The sequence below is a fragment of the Diceros bicornis genome, chromosome 5, assembly GCF_020826845.1.
Source record: "Diceros bicornis minor isolate mBicDic1 chromosome 5, mDicBic1.mat.cur, whole genome shotgun sequence".
Classification (NCBI taxonomy): domain Eukaryota; kingdom Metazoa; phylum Chordata; class Mammalia; order Perissodactyla; family Rhinocerotidae; genus Diceros; species Diceros bicornis.
Window position 1 is genome coordinate 7,695,232 of NC_080744.1, and position 19,511 is coordinate 7,714,742.

The window sequence follows — 19,511 nt, forward strand, 5'->3', positions numbered from 1 at the left end:
ATGATCAGGCCCTGACAACTTCTACAAGCTCGCCTCCTGCCACATCCACTATCCTCCAGTGCTTCTGACTTTCTTTCTGTCTACTTTACTTCTGCTTCCTCAGGGCATCTGCATTCAGAAAAAAAAAGGAAATTTTTATAACTTGATGAAGAACACTTTGGAAAACTTTCAGCTAATATAACTTAACTATGAAGGCCTGAAGACTCTCCTCTAAGAGCTACACTCTCATTTCTTTTATTCAATATTCTCCAGGGGTTTTATCCATTTCAAAAAGGTAAGATGAAGAAATAAAAGGTATAGAGATTAGAAAGTAAGAAACAAAACTCTTTAGTCACAGATGACGTGATCTCTTATTTTATTTTCATTTATTTTTTTTCAGGTTACATTTGGAATCTTTAAAAATGATAGTTATTTATCTTTTTTTTTAAACAGCTTTATTGTCATGATTGAAATACAAAAAGCTGTGCATTATTAATGTATACACCTTGATGAGTTTGGAGATAAGTATACACTCATGACAGCATCACCACAATCTATACCATAAACTTATCCATCACCTCCAAAAGTTTCTCATCCTCTTTATTTATTATTATTATTATTATATGTGTGATGAGAACACTTCTAAGAATTACCCTCTTAACAAATTTAAGCAAACGTAGTGTACAATACAGTATTGTTAACTATAGACTCGGTGCTGTACAGTAGATCTCTAGGACTTATTCGTTTTGTGTAACTGGAACTTCGTACTGTTTGACTAATACCTCCGATTTCCCCTCCCCCCACCTCCGGCGGCCACCATTCTGCTCTCTTCTTCTATGCGTTTGACTATTGTAGATTCCTCATATAATTGATATCCTGTGGTATTTGTCTTTCTGTGTTTAGCTTATTTCACTTAGCATAATGTCTTCCAGTTAGTTCATGTTGTTGCAAATGGTAGAACTCCCTTCTTTTTTAAGGGCGAATAATATTCCATTGTATGTATATACCACATTTGTTGATCCATTCATCTCTAGATAGGCACTTAGGTTGCTTCCACCTCTTGCCTATTGTGAACAATGTTGCAATGAACATATGTGTGCAAAGGTCTCTTCGAGACCTTGTTTTTAGTTTTTTTTTTTGCATATATAACCAAAAGTGGGATTGCTAGATCAGATGTGACATTTTATGCAGAAAATCCTAAAAAATCTACAGTAAGTTACTACTAGAATTAGTAAGTGAGTTTAGTAAGCTTACACATACAAAAATCAATTATATTTGTATGCACTAGCAATAAGCAAATGGAAAATAAAATTAAAATACCATTTATAATAGCATAAAAATATTTAGGATTCAACTTAAAATATGTGCACAAAGTATATCCTGAAAACTATGGGGATATTGCTGAGAAAAATTAAAGACCTAAATAGAAGAAAAGATTTACCATTTTCATAGGCTGGAAGTTTCAATATTGTTAGGATGTCAATTCTCTTCAAATTGACATATAGAACCAACAAAATCCAAAAAGAAATTTCCAGCAGGCTCTCTGAAAAAATTGACAGGCTGATTCCTAAAGTTATGTAAATGCAAAGAACCCAGAATAGCCAAACTCACTAAAATGTTTAACTTGTGTAAGATTGATAATGCCATTCTTTATCCCATCTTGAGGTGAGTTAGATATTCTCATTCTTTCATCAAGTATTTATTGAGCAGCAGCTATGTTTTGGGCACAGGAAACACATCATAAGAAAAATGAAGAGATGCATAAATGAATAGTATATTATCTTACGTCAAGGAACTTACAGTATTGTGGGGTGTGGATATATGTTACTGAAAAATCACACAATAGATGTGAAATTACATCCATACTGTGTGCTGTTATAACATCATGATGTGTTATACTATAATAACTTATAAAGAGAAGAACTGACTTAATATCTTTTAACAGGGAAGCATTCCTGTGCAAATGTTGATTGGACTGAGATTTAAAGGGAAAATATGTATAAACTAGGCTAAGTTTGGCAAAATATAGTGTAAATGAAAGGGCTTTGTATTAGACAGGAGCAGAGAGATAAAGTTGCTTGATATAAAATTAGGTTAAAAATTGTATAGATTAATTAGTAATATAAGTAATTTATATTGTTCAGTCTTTATCTTTTAAACTTCAATACTAATCATACTTCTGATCTAGATATAAAATATAAATATAAATATGGTCTCTATAGAAATATAGATATAAAATAAATATAAATATCAATCAATTGTATGATCAATTGTATTTAACATAATCATTTAATCATACTTTGAAATGCCCAGTTTACTCAAAATCATTTTTGACAAAATAATAGTGATAATTAACAACCATAATATGCATGTATATGTATATTATGGTATATTTATAACAATTATATTTTACAATATAATTATTTTAATAAATCACATTTTATTATAAAATAGTCATATAAATATAAAATATTATAAATTTAATTTTATATTAATATAAAATATAAATCAGAAATAAAACTAATCATAAATATTCATAATTGAATTTTAGTAAATTAATATTAGATTATTTAGAGAATCACAAATTTTTAGTTTATAAAGAATCTGATTCTCATAAAGAACTTATATTTTCAAAAAAAATGCAAGACGTGGTAACTTATGATTATGCTTAGAAAATAGTATTTTAATAATGACAGAAACAAATGTAAATAATTGAGATTATAAAAGACATTGAAAAATCAGGATGCCAAAAAAGGACTAAATATAGCTAGAAGCTATACTATGCATTTAATTATTTTAAATTATTAAAAGAACAAAAGTGTCAAAGTAGAATAATCTGATAGCTCTCTTTCACTAAAATCATTTCATGAATCCAATAACATGATAGAAACATAAAAGGAAAAATACTGTAATTGCCATAGGAAATGAGGCAGCTAAATATTTTGATATCTCTAGGACCCTTGGGGTAGAAAACCATCAAAGGCAACTAGAAAATGCAGTGTCAACAAGGAGTAATATAGTCCACAGGGAGTCTGAGGCAACAGAGGAAAAATGAGCAGGCAATAGCAGATGTCTTCCCCCAGGGACAATTTTAGAACAATAATTAAAGACCAAGATGGTCTCTAAAAAAGAGCATAGTAATGCTAACAGAAGGAAGAAATTAAAAGAAGGATGAAACCATTTACAGTAGTTACTCCACTATTTGCTCCAAGATTATATTCCTAATTAAAAAAAAAAAAAAAAACAGACACACAAACAAAACCAAACTGAAGCAAAAAATGCTTGAGCCATCCAGCAGGGTTGCTGCTATAGAACACACCCAACATTGATTTCAGCAATGGTTTTAAGATCAAAGAAATATATTTATAAAAAGCAATTTTTATACTTGTCATCGCATTTACATATTTCTCTTTATCAAGGTATTCATGGAAAAACAACATCTGACTTAGTTTCTCGTCTTTCCTATGTGACTAACCTGCATTGCTTCTGAAAGTAGTCTCTGATACCTTTGAGATTCTTTTTTTTTACTATAGAATTAAATTTACACAGCATGATCTGCAACTGCCTTTTTCTAATCTAACATTTTTGATATATATTGTCACCAAATAGGTTTGTGTTTGATTTTGAGATATATTCATTAGAACGTCTTATAATACAGACATTTCCACGACAGGTAGATTATTCCTGGAAAACTAATTAAATTTTTATAAATACTACATCCAGTTTTATTACTATTTATCACAATGATAGAAATCTGAAGATATCTGGCAACTTAACAATTATAATTTAGTTAACTCTATTTTTTGGACATGAAGCTTTAGAGTCTTCCACATAATTAAAAATAAGTTGAGTTAGAAATATTTATATTCTGCCTCTGTTATTAAATATCTGATTTACTTTGATGAAGTCAAGTCTAAAACTTAATAGCATTATTTTAAAATATATGAACTAATTTATAAAATATTAATTAGTTGTCTTATTGTCACTTTAGTTATAAAATTCATCACTTTATATAGAATAGGAAGTTTCTGAGGACAGACTTTTAATTTTTGTATAAGATAGTATTTAGTAAAAAGTGGAAATTTGATAAACACTTGGCCAAAGAAAGTAGTGAAGGAAGGAAGGAAGAAAGAGAAGAAGGAAAGAAAGGAAGGAGAGAGAGAGGGAAGGAAGGAAAGAAAAATTGTGTTACTAAATCAAACACAGCTTTAAGTTCCTTTGACTGACTGGAAGTCAACTGCATGCCTATATTCTCCTTTTGGAAGGAAATCTAACAAAAGGATTGAAAATGATATGTGCTGTTCAGAAGGAAAAAATTTTTCACTACTATTCTAGGTTCTTTGGCTGGCCTAATAATTAAATTGACATACAACAGATTAACAGGAGAAAAACAAATTTAATTATGTATGTACAGGAGCTTATAAAAATATAAAAATTCAAAGAAGTGACCAAAGCAGGCAGCTTTTATTCCTTTTAGACAAAGAAATAATAAATTTGTGAAGAACTGACAAGACAAGGAAACTTAGGCTTGAATACTAATTAGTGAAGAAACTAAGCAGAGTTTGTTTATGCAACCTTCTCAGCCCTGAATTTCCTATCTCTGGTGAAACGGATGTCTCTTTGCTTCCTGGTGCAGGAAAGTACCTTTCACATGGGAGATTTATTTCCTGCTTTCAAGAGGACAGAGAGGAAGGGCAAAGTGCCCTTATTGCACCAACTGTTTTGTAAGTAACTTTAAAATAATCAATATGTCCAAGTGGCATATTTTGGGGTCGCCTGCCCCTGAGCCCCATCAGTGCTTCACATTGAAGATTAGTTGGTGACATATGAGTTTTCTCTTTACTCTAGTAGGATACACACACAATTAACCTTTTACTCACTTGAAAAGTGGCTTAAAATACACTTTTACAAACCAGCTATCAGATCGGCTTTATATGCTCAATTCTGTTATACTGAAGATTGTGATTTTCTTATTACGGAATATAATAATGGACTATAATAAATGACCTTGCTATGAATTTTCTTTGAGTATAGACATAATCATCACATGATATTGCTCAATTTCAAAATTTGAAGGCAATATATTTATGTTTACAATGCTAGATGCTTTGTGTTAAGGTCATTTTGACTGAGTTCATGAATAGAGGAATTGTGTTTGAATTCTCCCTACCAAACATTGGAATCTTCAGTAACATAAATTGAAAAAAACAATATTCAGACTATGATAATTGACCAAATGATGGAAAGAGGTAAAAAATTACCTTCTTCAAAGAAGTTGGTTCAGAGAAAGAATAGATTTATTATAAATGGTTTATGATATCGTAATAGACAAACAAATATAAATCTAATGCATTTGAATACAAAACTTCTCAGGATAATTTTAGAAAAGGGGAAATAAGTCCAAAGGAAACTTTCTGATGAAAATAAGCTTTGTAAATGAACACTATTTACTCATAGTGTTATTTTTCCCTCCTATAAGGATCAATGCCTTTCCATTTGAGCAGCTAATGCTGCAAAGATGACAGTATGAGTCAATGGAATGTATCCAATTTTTACACGAAGAAAACTTACATTTCTGAAGACTTTTATTAAAATTTACACTGAATTTTATTTATCAAACCAAAACTATGAAGTTAAAAATATATATGCCATAAACTAGATCCATCCAGTAAAACAGAAGGTTTAGGAGAATGATACTGAGCTGATTTTAATTTTAATCAGCTTGTTTTATATAGTTAAGGATCATCTTATTTAAAATAGCTTGCAACAAAAATTTCTGGTTAATTTATATCAACTCTAAAATTCCAAATCATTATTATCTCTGACTATCTATATTAAGATATGAAATAATCCTGTATCATTTGGAAAATGATTTGAAACCAACAAACTTTCAGATCAACTACTTTGGATAAGAACATAATTCTAGCCAATCTTTTCATAATAGTGGAGGAATTGGCAGAATGAGGAGAAATGCAATTTTATTGCCAGTATTTCATTGCCAACACTAGGGGAGATAGTTACATCAATATCAGGAAAATTGATCAAAATTGAAGAACAACGGAAATTTCAAGCCCAATAACTTTTCTTTAAGACTGTTAGACAACAATACTGAACAGAGGAAAAAATACATTAAATGTTATTAAACATATTTAAACATGTTCTACCTCATTAATAAAATTAGTAATCAAAGCGATCATTTTATCACTACTGTTTTCATCTAAGAATCTCAGAGATGATTATATTAATTAATTTACTAGTGGAGTTAACTATGGTACTTTGGATTGGATTGAAAAAGCAATAAAAGGTTCTGTGAACTATTAGGGGAAAAAGTGAATGAAATAAAGGAGTTGGCTGAATTTTCACTTGACCCTGTGATGCCTTGCTGAATTAGGGCAAACATTTCTTTTGTAGCCAAATTTGAGTTATACGATGCCTTCCTTCACAAATGGGTGCAAACCTTCCTTTACGGATAGATACTATATTTTGCAAGCATATATTGCTTGCTTCAAATCAATAATAAAAATTAAGATAATATTTTAAAATTTTATTATTACACAAATTAATAATTTTCCAGATGCAGTGAATGCTTGTGAAATCATTGTTAATGACTTTTTATATTCACATTTGATAGCATTTTCTGGTTGTTTTTGTTGGAAAGCAATTATTTTGCCATTTTTTTACTTTTGCAACATTTACTGATGGAATCCATATGCATTGTAGTTATCCAAACCATATGCAGTTAAATTTCAGAAAGCCCAATTATTTCACATAATTATAATATAGTGAGGATATTGGCTTCCAATGGATTCACTTAAAGAAATAAAGTATGTCCAAGTACTTCACACACCACAGCTTTCAAAGGAAATATCCACATAATTAGACAGTATCTCAAGCTATGGAATTTGCTCCATAACATTTATATTCGTATTGGAAAGTTAATCTCTATATAAATGCATTTTAAAAGCCTTATTATTTTTTGAGTCTATTCATTTCAAGGACATTGTTCGTGAATGAGCTGACGATTTTACTGATAGCTACATAACTGTTCCTAAAGACTAGTATATGAATAATTATCCACAGTACTATGTTTCATGGAATTTCTTGTTGCGAAAGCCTTTATGTTTTAAATATAAAAGAACAATTTTGATTTAACAGATAGTAGCACTTAATGAAAAGCTGGCAGAATTAGGGCTCCAAATTATAGCACCTATGTGAATATAATTATAATTAAATGTCTTTTTTGAAAATGTAGCTTTTTAATCATAATCCACAAAATAATAGGTTGTGTGAGTGACAGCTATGCAAGGTAGGATACTTTTAGACGTTCATCATTTCTGATCCAAATATATAATATTTCTAACCTATACAAGTCTTGCTGTATGTACTATGATACTGCTTTATCTAGTAATACCTATTTATATCTATCATAAAATTATGTTTGTAAAAACCATGTTGTTTGCCTTTTTAAAAAAAAATTCTTTCATAGTCCTTTGCTTTATCAGGGATCCCATCAATCAATCCAACACGAAAATAACACACGTCCAGTTATTCATTCTTTAGAATCCTGTGGATCTTGTTAGGCACAGTCCAATTGTAAATGTCACTTACACACAGAGATAAAGGAAAATCATTTTCTATGGTTTTGCTCTTCATAGAAACACAAAAATAACTTTTCTTTTGGGTCATATCACAAAAAACTGCCTGCTGAGAATCATTGTGGGTAGAAGAAAATAAAACACAAGAGGTCTGTGATGTTAGCCCTGTGATTAACTGTTTCCCTTTGAGGAATTTACTTAGTCAGAATCCACCTCATCTTCCTCAGAATATCCTCACATTTGATCCTCTGATCAAGTTCCTATATTGACAAAGAGCTGTGGACCATTCCCAATCCATGGAAATGCCTATAAGTAAGAAGCAAGCACTTGGGAGATGAGACAGAGAGACAGAGACAGAGAGACAGAGAGACAGAGAGAGATTGAGAGAGAGTGACAAGTTATCCCAGGTGAAAGGATGGCAGGAGAAACAATCTCCAACATGGATAAAAAATTTGATTTATTATTTTTATTGTGTTGTCCTATTTCTGCCAAGCTTAAAATCTAAATATCATAATATCTTAAACTATCAGTGTGTGTACATAATTTGGGGGAAAAGCTAGTTAATGTGAGTGTCTGATAATCTCTGCTGTACCTTACTGTCTTCCTCTTTGTGTTTGTAGACAAAGTGTAAATCAAGAAATAATAGAGGGTCTAAATGTATTTTGAAAATAGTTGCAATGACCAATAACGGGCTTTCTTCCTTGACAGCATTTTTAAAGGAGCAGTCAATTTCATTTAATAGGTTTGTTACTGAATACATACCCAGGTTCTTTACCTGCCACACAAGAGGGGCCAAATAAAACAGGAATGCCAGGCTTATAGCAAGGAAAGAATTTTTATTTTGGGTGATGTCAGCCAGGGGACGAGAGCTCTCAAATTTGGGAGGCAAAGGGGTTTTAAAGGTTGTAAGGAATGTAACTGCTTGTAGGGAGGGGGAGCCTGTGGCCTTGCAGTCGGCACTTTCCCACCAGCCTGCGTTTGGCCTTGTGAGGTGGCTGGCAGGAGGAGGATGGCGAGATAGGGAACTGCAGGTGGGTGTCCTTGGTTGTCTGTCTCCGTGGTGGATGGTGGATTTCGGCTCCAGGAAGCCAAGGAGTTGAGGTTTGGGAAGCTTTACCTTCTTGATATTATCTGGATATCAGTTTTCCTGTAACAAACCTCAAGAACTGGTAATTAGCCAAAACTTCAGTGTGAGCCCAGGGTGAGGCCACCTGGGCTTTTAACAATTTGTAACTTCTATTTGCCTTGTGAAGTTTAGGGATTCAAAGGTTTGAAAAAACCGATATTTACATATGAATGTAATTTAGAGAAGCAGGAAAAGAGGATGAGTGCTTTTGGTTTTAACCCCACATAAGATGGGTTTAACATAGGGGAACTGATATCAAGGCTGGCCTCAGGTTGATTTAATGATAGACCCTATTATATTCAGATAAAGAACTTTTCCTGATCGAGGGGTTGTTTTTGTGTCATTAGGATCACGGAATATAGATCTCTAAATCAGTTCACCAACAGAAAATCATGAAAATGTTATGTCTGACAAATGAGAGAAATTTTGAGAAGTCCTAAAGAGTGTACTTAGGATATTCTTAAATCTTACTTTTTGATAAAATATATGTATGTATATTTTTTTGGTGAGGAAGATCAGCCCTGAGCTAACATCCAATGCCAATCCTCCTCTTTTTTGCTAAGGAAGATTGGTCCAGGGCTAACATCTGTGCCCATCTTCCTCTACTTTGTATGGGATGCTGCCACAGCATGGCTCAACAAGCAGTGCATTGGTGTGTGCCCAGGATCTGAACCTGCGAACCCTGGGCCGCCAAAGTGGAGCTCGTGCACTTAACCACTGTGCCATCAGGCTGGCCCCCCTATTTATTTTTTTAAACAAAATTGTGATAAAAAATATGAGCAATCACTTACATAATATGTAGTTTGAATTGTGACCTCTTTTTGTTTAGACCACATATAAATAGAAAAATATCAATCAAGGGAGTCCGTAGGACATGGAAAAGCTCAAGAAAATGAGCTAAGGCTTAATCTCTTGCAGTATGGCATAACATAACATCTTTATTTTTTAATAGAAATGGAACTATGTGCCTCAAAACAAATGCTGAAAATAAGGCAACTTTGATTCCTAAAATGTTCTAAAAATATAGTATTATTTTGATCAAAAATTTACCCAATGATCGATAAGTTTCTTCTTAAAATTTTGAAGATGCTTTCTTGTATTGAGGATGTTTGGTTCTTGTTTGGCAATTCATTTGAGGATATACTGGGAATCAAATATCATTTTATCTAGGATTTTCCTCTAGTTGGCTTTAAAAAGTGATGTGATATTGCAAATATGGACGATGGTTTCCTCTGGAGAGATAAAAACAAACACTATTGATTTTTTCTTTTATTTCTTTTGAGTTCTTGAAAATAAGTATTTCATCATTGCACTTATTGTCTACTGGCTGTTAGCTACCAAAATATTAAAGGAACACTTATTATGGACTTTGAAATTCTAACTTAAGCCAACTACTTTTTGGCCAATTTTCTTAAACTAAGGAAGAAAAGAAAAGTAATAACTAATAAAAAAATAATTGATCTAGAGGTTATTTTCAACGGAAACTGAGGTTATCTTTACAGTCTAAATTGAAAAAGAATTAGATACTCTTCTAAAAAAGGGTATATATGTTTAATTAATGACACTTCACTAAATATTTATTATATTTTTATCATAAAATATTAACTAAGAGCCATCATTCCCCTGCGTTCTGGGCATATAGCAGTGACATATATTTCAAAGTCCCTGCCATCACAAAGCTAGTATTTTAATGAAGGAAGATTAAAATTAAGCAAATAAGAAAATACATATGTAATATTAATGAAAATAAGTGAATAAGGTTATGGACAATGACAAGAGGAAATGGATCATGTGGACAACACGGTTCAACTTTACATGACATGTAGGTTTCAAGGAAGACCTCCCAAATTCATGGACACATGTGCAAGATGGAGTCCAGATGAAGTGAAGGAATAAGGAGCCATGAGGTCACGTGTGAGGAGCGTACCAGGATAAAAGAAGCAGGAGACGATAAAGACAGAAACAGGAGTCAACTTGTTTGGAAGAAATTGAGGCTAGAGATTTAGTTTGGTGCTAAATATTTGATAAGTTGAAGATATCAAAGCGTGTCTTAAGGACCCCATGATTTGATCATGCTGGCAATTTTATATTCCTATTTATGTAGGTCACATAGTGGTAAAATCTAAGAAATGTGGATTATATATGCTTGTCCTTTTTGGGGTATCTGTACTATTGTATCCTGAGCTCCTACATGAGGCCCTGGCACGGAGTGGCTCCTGTGTACACACTTGGCCAGTGGAACTGAACTTGCTAGCTGTAAAATAACCATATCTGATGAGTTCACGAGGAAGACAGCCATTTACTACAAGCTGAAGTACAAACTTCACTTTTTCCAACTAACAGGAGAAAAACAGAAGTGCTTTTCTTCCCTTGGGAGTATGGTTTTATGAGCAGGTAATTACAGAAATTTGCCCACATGCATTGAGAAGGTAGTTCAATACACAAAAGACCCTCTGGCTAAAATGAGACGCATTCATCAAGATTATTATGCTGAGGTAAGTAAAGCCTAAATATCCTCCTGTCCCTTCAAAAACTAGCCACAATTTCCAAAAAAATCTTATGAGTGACATATTTACAAAGATATATGCAGAGATGTATTATATAGATGCAGATTTTATTGTGCTATCAGAATTTCCAATAAACCCTAACAACAGTGGTTCAAACATGGCTGTGTAACATAATTATCTATCTTTATATATAATTATATATGAATTCCTAGGGCCCATTCCAGACCTACTGAATTACAGCATCCAGGATTGGAGCCTGAAAAATGTATTTTGTGAAGGTTTATTACTGATTTTGATGCCTCTGACTTTTGCATTGGGATATAGAAGCTACATGCAAGCACACAGTGCATTCCCATACATGTATTCCATTAAGTCCCAATTATGTGAAATGCGCCATGCTAAATCCTCATATATCCAAATAAAATCTTGAAGAAGATATATATCATCTGAGTTTGTGAGCTAAGGTTGTCTAATCTTCACTAACATAGAGTTTCAAGATGGTAGCAGTTTAGGTAATTAAAGTTCATTTTTTCTTTCACATGATATTCCAGACAGGTGTTCAGATTGGAGGAGCATATCTCCTTCTCAGAGTTATTCAGGGACCCATAACTGGGTTTTCCATCCCAGTCATCTGGAAAGGGGAAGGAACATGAAAAAGTAAGTATCAAAGATATTAATAGACCAGGTCGAAAGTGGTAAACACTAGTCTTGCTCATTTCCCAGTGAAGACAATTTGGTTACATGGTTATACCTAATTATAAGGGAGACTGGGAGAGAGAGTCTAGCTATATGCTTAGGAAAGGGAAGAATAGATTTTATTGGACAGATGTCAGTTTTGACTACACTGTTAACCTTATGGTTTAGAGATGACTAATTGGTCAGTAATGCAGGGAAAACAAGTTTAAAAACCCTTTCAAAATCAATGCCTGCTCTTACATTGTAAGATGGCTACAGAGGGAAGATGGTATTTATATTATCAACTTACCGTGACATTGCATTTGCATGGGAAGGCCAAGTTTAAGGTAGCTAGGATGGAATAATTTGAAACAAAAAATAAGGTCCATTGCTCAATTTTGTTTTCTTCAGTTGTTTGAAGAGGGGGAGTTTTATGATATACTTCACTTGAAAAATTGGAGATGGCCGGCTCCGTGGCTTAGCAGTTAAGTGCGTGTGCTCCACTATTGGCGGCCCGCGTTCGGATCCGGGTGCAAACCGATGCACCGCTTCTCCGGCCATGCTGAGGCCGCGTCCCACATACAGCAACTAGAAGGATGTGCAACTATGACATACAGCTATCTACTGGGGCTTTGGGGAAAAAAAAGGAGGAAGATCGGCAATAGATGTTAGCTCAGAGCCGGTCTTCCTCAGCAAAAAAAAAAAAAAAAAAGAGGAGGATTAACACGGATGTTAGCTCAGGGCTGATCTTCATCACAAAAAGAGAAGAAAAGAAAATTGGAGAATGCAATCACTTGAGATGGGTTAGACCCCTAACGGGAAAGGTGATTCTGATATTCAAGTTTTAAGGTTTTTGTTTTTGTTTTGTTTTAAATTGTGTGCCATTATGCCCTTATGATACCTCTAAAACTTATACGTATATTTTGTTATGTAGAACAACCTTTGTTTCTGGTCCCTTAATGAATGAAGAGGGGAAAGTACTGAGTTTGCATATTGGGGAGAGAGAGACAAAGGGGAGTTGGAACAGGGTTGTTGATAAAAAGAATAGCAGAGCAACAGCAGTGAGTAATCAGCAGCAAGGAATCCTGGGGAAAGCACAGGGTTTTCAGTCATGATGGGGCATAAAGGTATTGTTATTTTCTTTAGTACTACAAAAAAGCCTAGCTCCTAGTTAGAACTTTATAAGTTATACAAATATGCATTCACATACAATTCAGTTGAATAGGTAATAGGAAAACGTGGTTCTAATGAAGGCAAATAAGAGACATTTCATCCAGATGAGGATACAGAAGTTTCTTTAAAGGAAGCGGCATCTTAGATAAAATATGAAAGTCGAGTAGGAGTTGTCATGAAAGAAGTGAATGACAGTGCTTCAGGAAAAGCGCTTTACATGCACTGTAAAGGAGCCGGGTCTAAAGAAAGCATGTGCTATACAAATTCATCTCTCTAGAACTGGGAGAGGGTGGGTGATTGTGCTATGGGGTGAGAAATGCAGCAGGATAGAAGCAACTACAAGAGAGTGCTGGGCAGGAGCTAAATTAAACTAGGCTGTGTAGGCTATAATTTATATTTTGAACTTTAAGAGCAACCATTATTGAATGCCCACTCTATCAGAAGTAAGATAAGTTTTCTGGCAACCTATTGAATAGTCTAATTATGGCTTGTAAGCTTAAAAGCAAGATTGGTAGAAAGACATATGATTTCTAAAAATAAAATATACACAAAGGGTAAAAAGAGCAGATTTGAGGGAGTGGTTATTGTGTAGGAGGTAAAGACGAAGTCATATAAATATGATACTCAGAGGTAATATGGAAAATAAACTTCTTCCCTTCCTTCTATCCATTGTTCTTTCCTTCTCTCATTTATTTGTTTTCTCTCCTTTCCATAGGAATGACAAAAACAATAGGAAAATATTACTCTTAAACTAAGAAAGAATGAACTCTGGGTGACTGAAGCGAAGGAGGGTGTCGACGTTAGAGTGATAAGTGGGTCAAGCGCTCATAAATGCACCAGAACTTGCTCTAACTCCTAATGTCTGGGAGTTAGAGCTTAGGCCCTGCAATAGGAGAGACATTATGAACAGTTTCTTCCTTGTAGGGAGTCAGACTAAGCTAGATAAATGAAGCAAGGAGTCATGAAATTGTCTACTGTTTGAGATATAGAAACCAGACAAATTTTATCTCCTATACCAAGAGGCAACAAGAAAATTGGCTACCTGTCTTGGGCTGTGAGTAGCACAATAATAACCTATAATAAATCACAATTATAGAAAATCATAGGAAGCATGTGATTGCCTTACAATGATGTGGTTGGAAATAACTGAGATATCAATAGTAAAACTTATTTGGCATGAGTAAAACCATAAAGCTCAGAGAGGAACAAACTCAAAATAATATTATAACAACACATTCAGATCCCAGGCACTTGCTTTCTCATGGATAACACCCACTGAAGATATGTTCAACATAAGAATCATCATAAACCACATCTACAAATGAATCACCTTGAGGGATAGTCAGCAAGACAAAACAAATAGGACAATATGCAGTCCAATAAACAGAGGTGGGATAACAATAATAAAAAGGATATTTCATAACAAGAATAAATCAAATGACCATAGATATAGGAAAGGAATGTAAAATATAAGACAAGACCAGGATGACATGAAAAATGTATAGGCACATTTAAAAAATAATAGAAATTGAAATTCTGGAATTAAAAATACAATTATTGTAATATAATCTCACTAAATAGAGAGGAGAGTAAAATAGACCATCTGTAACAAGAACTGGTTATTTTGAGTACATATTTAAAAAGAAAATTTAGATTAGACTCAGAAATAAATATACTAAAAATATAGAGATTTTAAAAGGGAAGGCTAGCATGAGGATGTCTAAGGTAAGCCAAGCCTATGCTAAGCATATACCTAGACCCAGAATGAGAGCTCTTGGCTTACATATGTCTTGTGTCTAGCCTGGAAATCCCTGAGAGTGGGAACATAAAAGAGAGGCCGAAGTCAGGTATCTGTACATATAAGCAGTGCTCCAAGTTAAAGACATTTGCATGTAAAAGAGTCTCAGAAATGAGACAAGAGGGGACTTGAAGTAACAAATTTGAAGAAACTTCTCTACATCCCATATAATTAAAAGCGGTGAAAAATAGCAGTGTTTTATTTACACTTTCACCTACTGTTAATGACAATTGCCTACAGATAAGATCTTCTTTTTGGAAGTTAATTCTGGGTCACAATCCAGGAAATTATTTTCAAACACATAACACTTCTTTGAATGTAGCATAGATTGAAACTATCCAGAGACGTCTTTTTAAATATTTTTACTCCAGACATTTTTTTACCAATAGTCTTACTATGAAGTAGGCATGTTATCTGAAATAAAAAAGGGTAAATTAATGTAAAATTCTTTGCCTATAAGTGAAAGAGAATAAATCATTGATAACTATTAAAGAAATTTAGGGGCCGGCCCGGTGGTGCAAGCGGTTAAGTGTGCGTGCTCCGCTGCAGTAGCCCAGGGTTCGCCGGTTCAGATCCCGGGCGCACACCAGCGCACCGCTTGGCAAGCCATGCTGTGACGGCGTCCCATATAAAGTAGAGGAAGATGAGCGTGGATGTTAGCCCAGGGCCAGTCTTCCTCAGCAAAAAGAGGAGGATTGGCAGATGTTAGCTCAGGGCTGATCATCCTCATACACACAAAAAAAAGAAATTTAAAGATGCATTAGGATTGAACTAGGGTCTCACAATAAAATTTTACAATAATTTCCACAAGTCATGAAAAAATTATATTTATTTGATTATATATATGATAAGTAATCATGACTATAACTCAAAATGATAGAAAATGTAATTTTTTTTTTTAAATTTATATATCAACTACCAAGGGGAATTACATTTAAAAAATGACCAAAATCAAATTTTGCTAATCTATTTTATTCTGTGGAATACTTCTTTATGAAATTTCCTAAACCTGTTGTGTTACTGCTAACAATTGTGTTAATAAAAACACTATCCAGGACTGAGAACTATCCAATTAGGAATATTCAGTCACATAGGATTTACCCAGAATCTCAGCCAGGTTGGAGAATGAGTATCTTCTTAACTGCTGGCAAATGAAATACTTGTATGGAATAATTTCCTATTTTTCCAAACATGATTTATTTGGGAAAAAAAAATTCCCTAAGGACTTGGAAGTAAATTGGCTGATGTGCTAAGAATTTCCAGAAAACTGATGAGCAAATTGAGGCAGGGTTAGGAATGGGAGTAAAAGAAAAAAAGAATTATTGACATGAATCAAAATTATGGACTGGAGGATGTGTTCCCTCTATATAACCCCAGAAAGCTTCATTAATGTTTCTCAAACTTACACTTAGATAAAAACAAATTGCGATTTAGGAAGGAGAGACTTTATTCAAATGCATTATTGTACGAGAAGGAAAAGGGACTATTGTAATGGGGGAGGGGACTATTGTGATGAGAATGCTCTGATCAGGAGATCTGCAAGCATCTCAAAAATTAGGCAGAAAGGGCTTTTCATTTACCCATATTCAATGAGAGTAATTTCTTTAAATTTTAAACTACACTATTGCTTAGTTTGTCAGTGGGATCACTGTTGTGTAAGACAGATATAGATGAAAGGCTACAGAACTACAGTATTAAGTGGCACTGAGACTGTAACACGGGAAATTTTCAGAAATCTTGGACAGGACTATAGGATTTCTTTCCATGGTCTATGTAATTAGTGTGGATTCCATTAAAATTAATCTATATCTGGAATCACTACCCATGTACTTGCTGCTATTTTACAAAATCCTCTTTTGTCAGCATTCTAAGATCTATTTTGCCATGTCTTTATTTCACCTGCAATGAATATCAGTAAATTTGAGATCTGAGCTATACTGGTTTGATAGGGATATGTTTATTTCAGTGGCATAATGTAAAATAGCTAAATTTTAGCCTTCCGTTAGAGATAAGTCCATATATAAAAGTCCAAAATTTAAAAATAAAACAAAACAACATGATATGCTATTTAAAAACATGAAATTAAACACCAAAAGGAAAAGAAAACCAAACAAAAAGCTGGTAAGATTTAAAATAGGTTGACTTGGAGGAACAAGAATTATAGTGGGGAATAGTACGACAATGTCTGGCATTTTAGGTTTTTATTTTATTTTTTAAAATATATGAACAAATATTATCTAAAAATAATATAAATTAAATGAATTAAGAGTAACTTAACTCACTCAAACTTTTCCTCTAGAAGTCGCTAAGAATCCATTGATTTTCTCTTGGTGCCATCTTAATCATATTTCTTAAGCTGTCCTTTGATGAGTAAAGGCTGGGGAGGGCGAGGAATGAGGACAGGAAGAGCTAGTTGTTAAATCTCAAACAAAATTCTCATGGGATTTTATTTTGGTTGAGATAGTCCTTGCTTAGAAGTTTAGAAAAGTCAATAGGTTTATAGACTTTTTTTTAACCTTCAAAATGGAAATAACAGTGGAAGAGTACTTTGCAAGTGTGTTGAGAGAATAAATTATTAGCGATAAACCTGGCACTCCATATTTTTACACATTTGAACTTCCCTTGGTACTCCCCAGACTTCGATTCTTGATTTTAAGAGCTTTGAATTTCACAGAAATGACATCCAAGGGAAGGGAGTAAAAAAGAGGTGAGATATTTATGTCAAAATCAGTGTAATCCTAAACCAAGAACATATTGAGGTCTTCCTAGTGGCTACTTGCTGTGATAGGGTCCTCTCCATTTCAAGTCAGCTCAAGCATTTCATGAAGGAGCTCTCTGCAGTAGCAAATGATTTCTCCTTTTACCAGCTGTGACTACCCACTGGCTTCTGCTTTATAAAAATGGTTTAAGTCTGAAATAAAACATACAATTAGGAGTTCACATAAGCAAGGTATTTTTATTCACTGCATGGACTTTCCACAAAATTACACACTAAATGGCATCTTTTCCGGGTTCAAGAAAAGATAAACATATGGGAGTTGGTTGATTACTAACAGAGGAAATTAATTAGTTGTATATACTGCTTTCTTTGCAGATTTCATGTAACTTACAAATGAAAATTCAAATCTGCAAATCCATTAAACTTAACAAAATTATAAATACAGCTGATTTTTCCCCTTGTTATTCCTTTGCAAGGAATAGGCAATATGTACACACACGAGCATAAATCTAATTCATTTTTATCAGAGTCTCGACTTCTAGAGTTGTTTTAGTTAACTTTAGGTCAGGATTTCCATTATAGAATCCCCTCTAAGGTGCTTGCTATTTGGTCATAACATTCACGTGGAGAAAATGGTTTTAAGTTCAATGTGCTTCATAATACAGGTAAGTTTCAGTGATTCTACTATTATTCACAGTGACGATTTCCATGAACTTACTCAGAGAATTTCTAAGCTACTGTTAGAGGAAAAACTGTTCCATTTAACAAACAGTTATCCTTTTTTGGGCACTGACTGCTTTGAGAGAAAATGAAATAAAAATATCCCAAATATTCACTAACATGAAGTCACAATATACCACATATGCTGCCAATCCTTTTGAACCAATCCTAATAGAACCCCAGAAAATTTGAAATAGATTAAAATAAATTTTAAAATAAGCTGTAGAGTGTAGGGTATAGGCAGGGAGCCATGACTTTTGGGAACCCAAATTCCTATGTCTTTGTGGCCCCTGTTTAGACGCATCACTGGCGTGACTAAATAAAAATGGCACCCTTTGAATCCCGTTCACTCTTGCCTCCCCTGGTAGGAGAGATATTACTGGTTAGGAGAACTTTCTGAATACCCCTTCCACGGAAGAATTTATGCCAACTTGTGCTTGGGCCCTTGGGGACACTGCCCAGAGCCAGGCCTGTGTCCATGAAAAGCTTTGCAATGCAGTAAGCTTATTCTTCTTGTCTGTTCTGTGTGAAAACGATCCAAAAAAGCTGGACTTGCATTGTCTCCTTACACATGTCTGGCCATGATAACACCAATGTTTGTTGACCCTCACTGATAGGGTCACTTCATCGAAATTAACACAGATAGTTTGGGCAGCTTCTGGTTTGATCCATATCCACCATAAGGTCGAGTAAAATGGAAACATTTATATTTGTCCTTCACTCACATGAAATATTAAGCTAAAGAATTTTTTAAGGAAAATGTGCTGTTTAATGAATCTTGATCATTTTAGTAAATTAATTCTTTTTTTTTTTTTTTGGTGAGGAAGATCAGCCCTGAGCTAACATCCATGCCAATCCTCCTCCCTTTGCTGAGGAAGACTGGCCCTGGGCTAACATCTGTGCCCATCTTCCTCCACTTTATATGGGATGCCGCCACAGCATGACCCGACAACCAGTGTGTCAGGGCGCTCCTGGGATCCGAACACGGGCTGCCAGCAGCGGAGTGTGCGCACTTAATCGCTATACCACGGGCCTGCCCCAGTAAATTAATTCTTGACCGTAACATTCTAGTACCTGAGTCACTTATTATTCAAATATTACCCTCTGCCAAGCTTCAGCTTATTATATCCTCCTCTACTAGCCAATGGAATAAACCTCAATCTTCCATTTGAGCATTCACTGTATCCTATGTCATTTATTGTCTAAATGACGTGCTGTT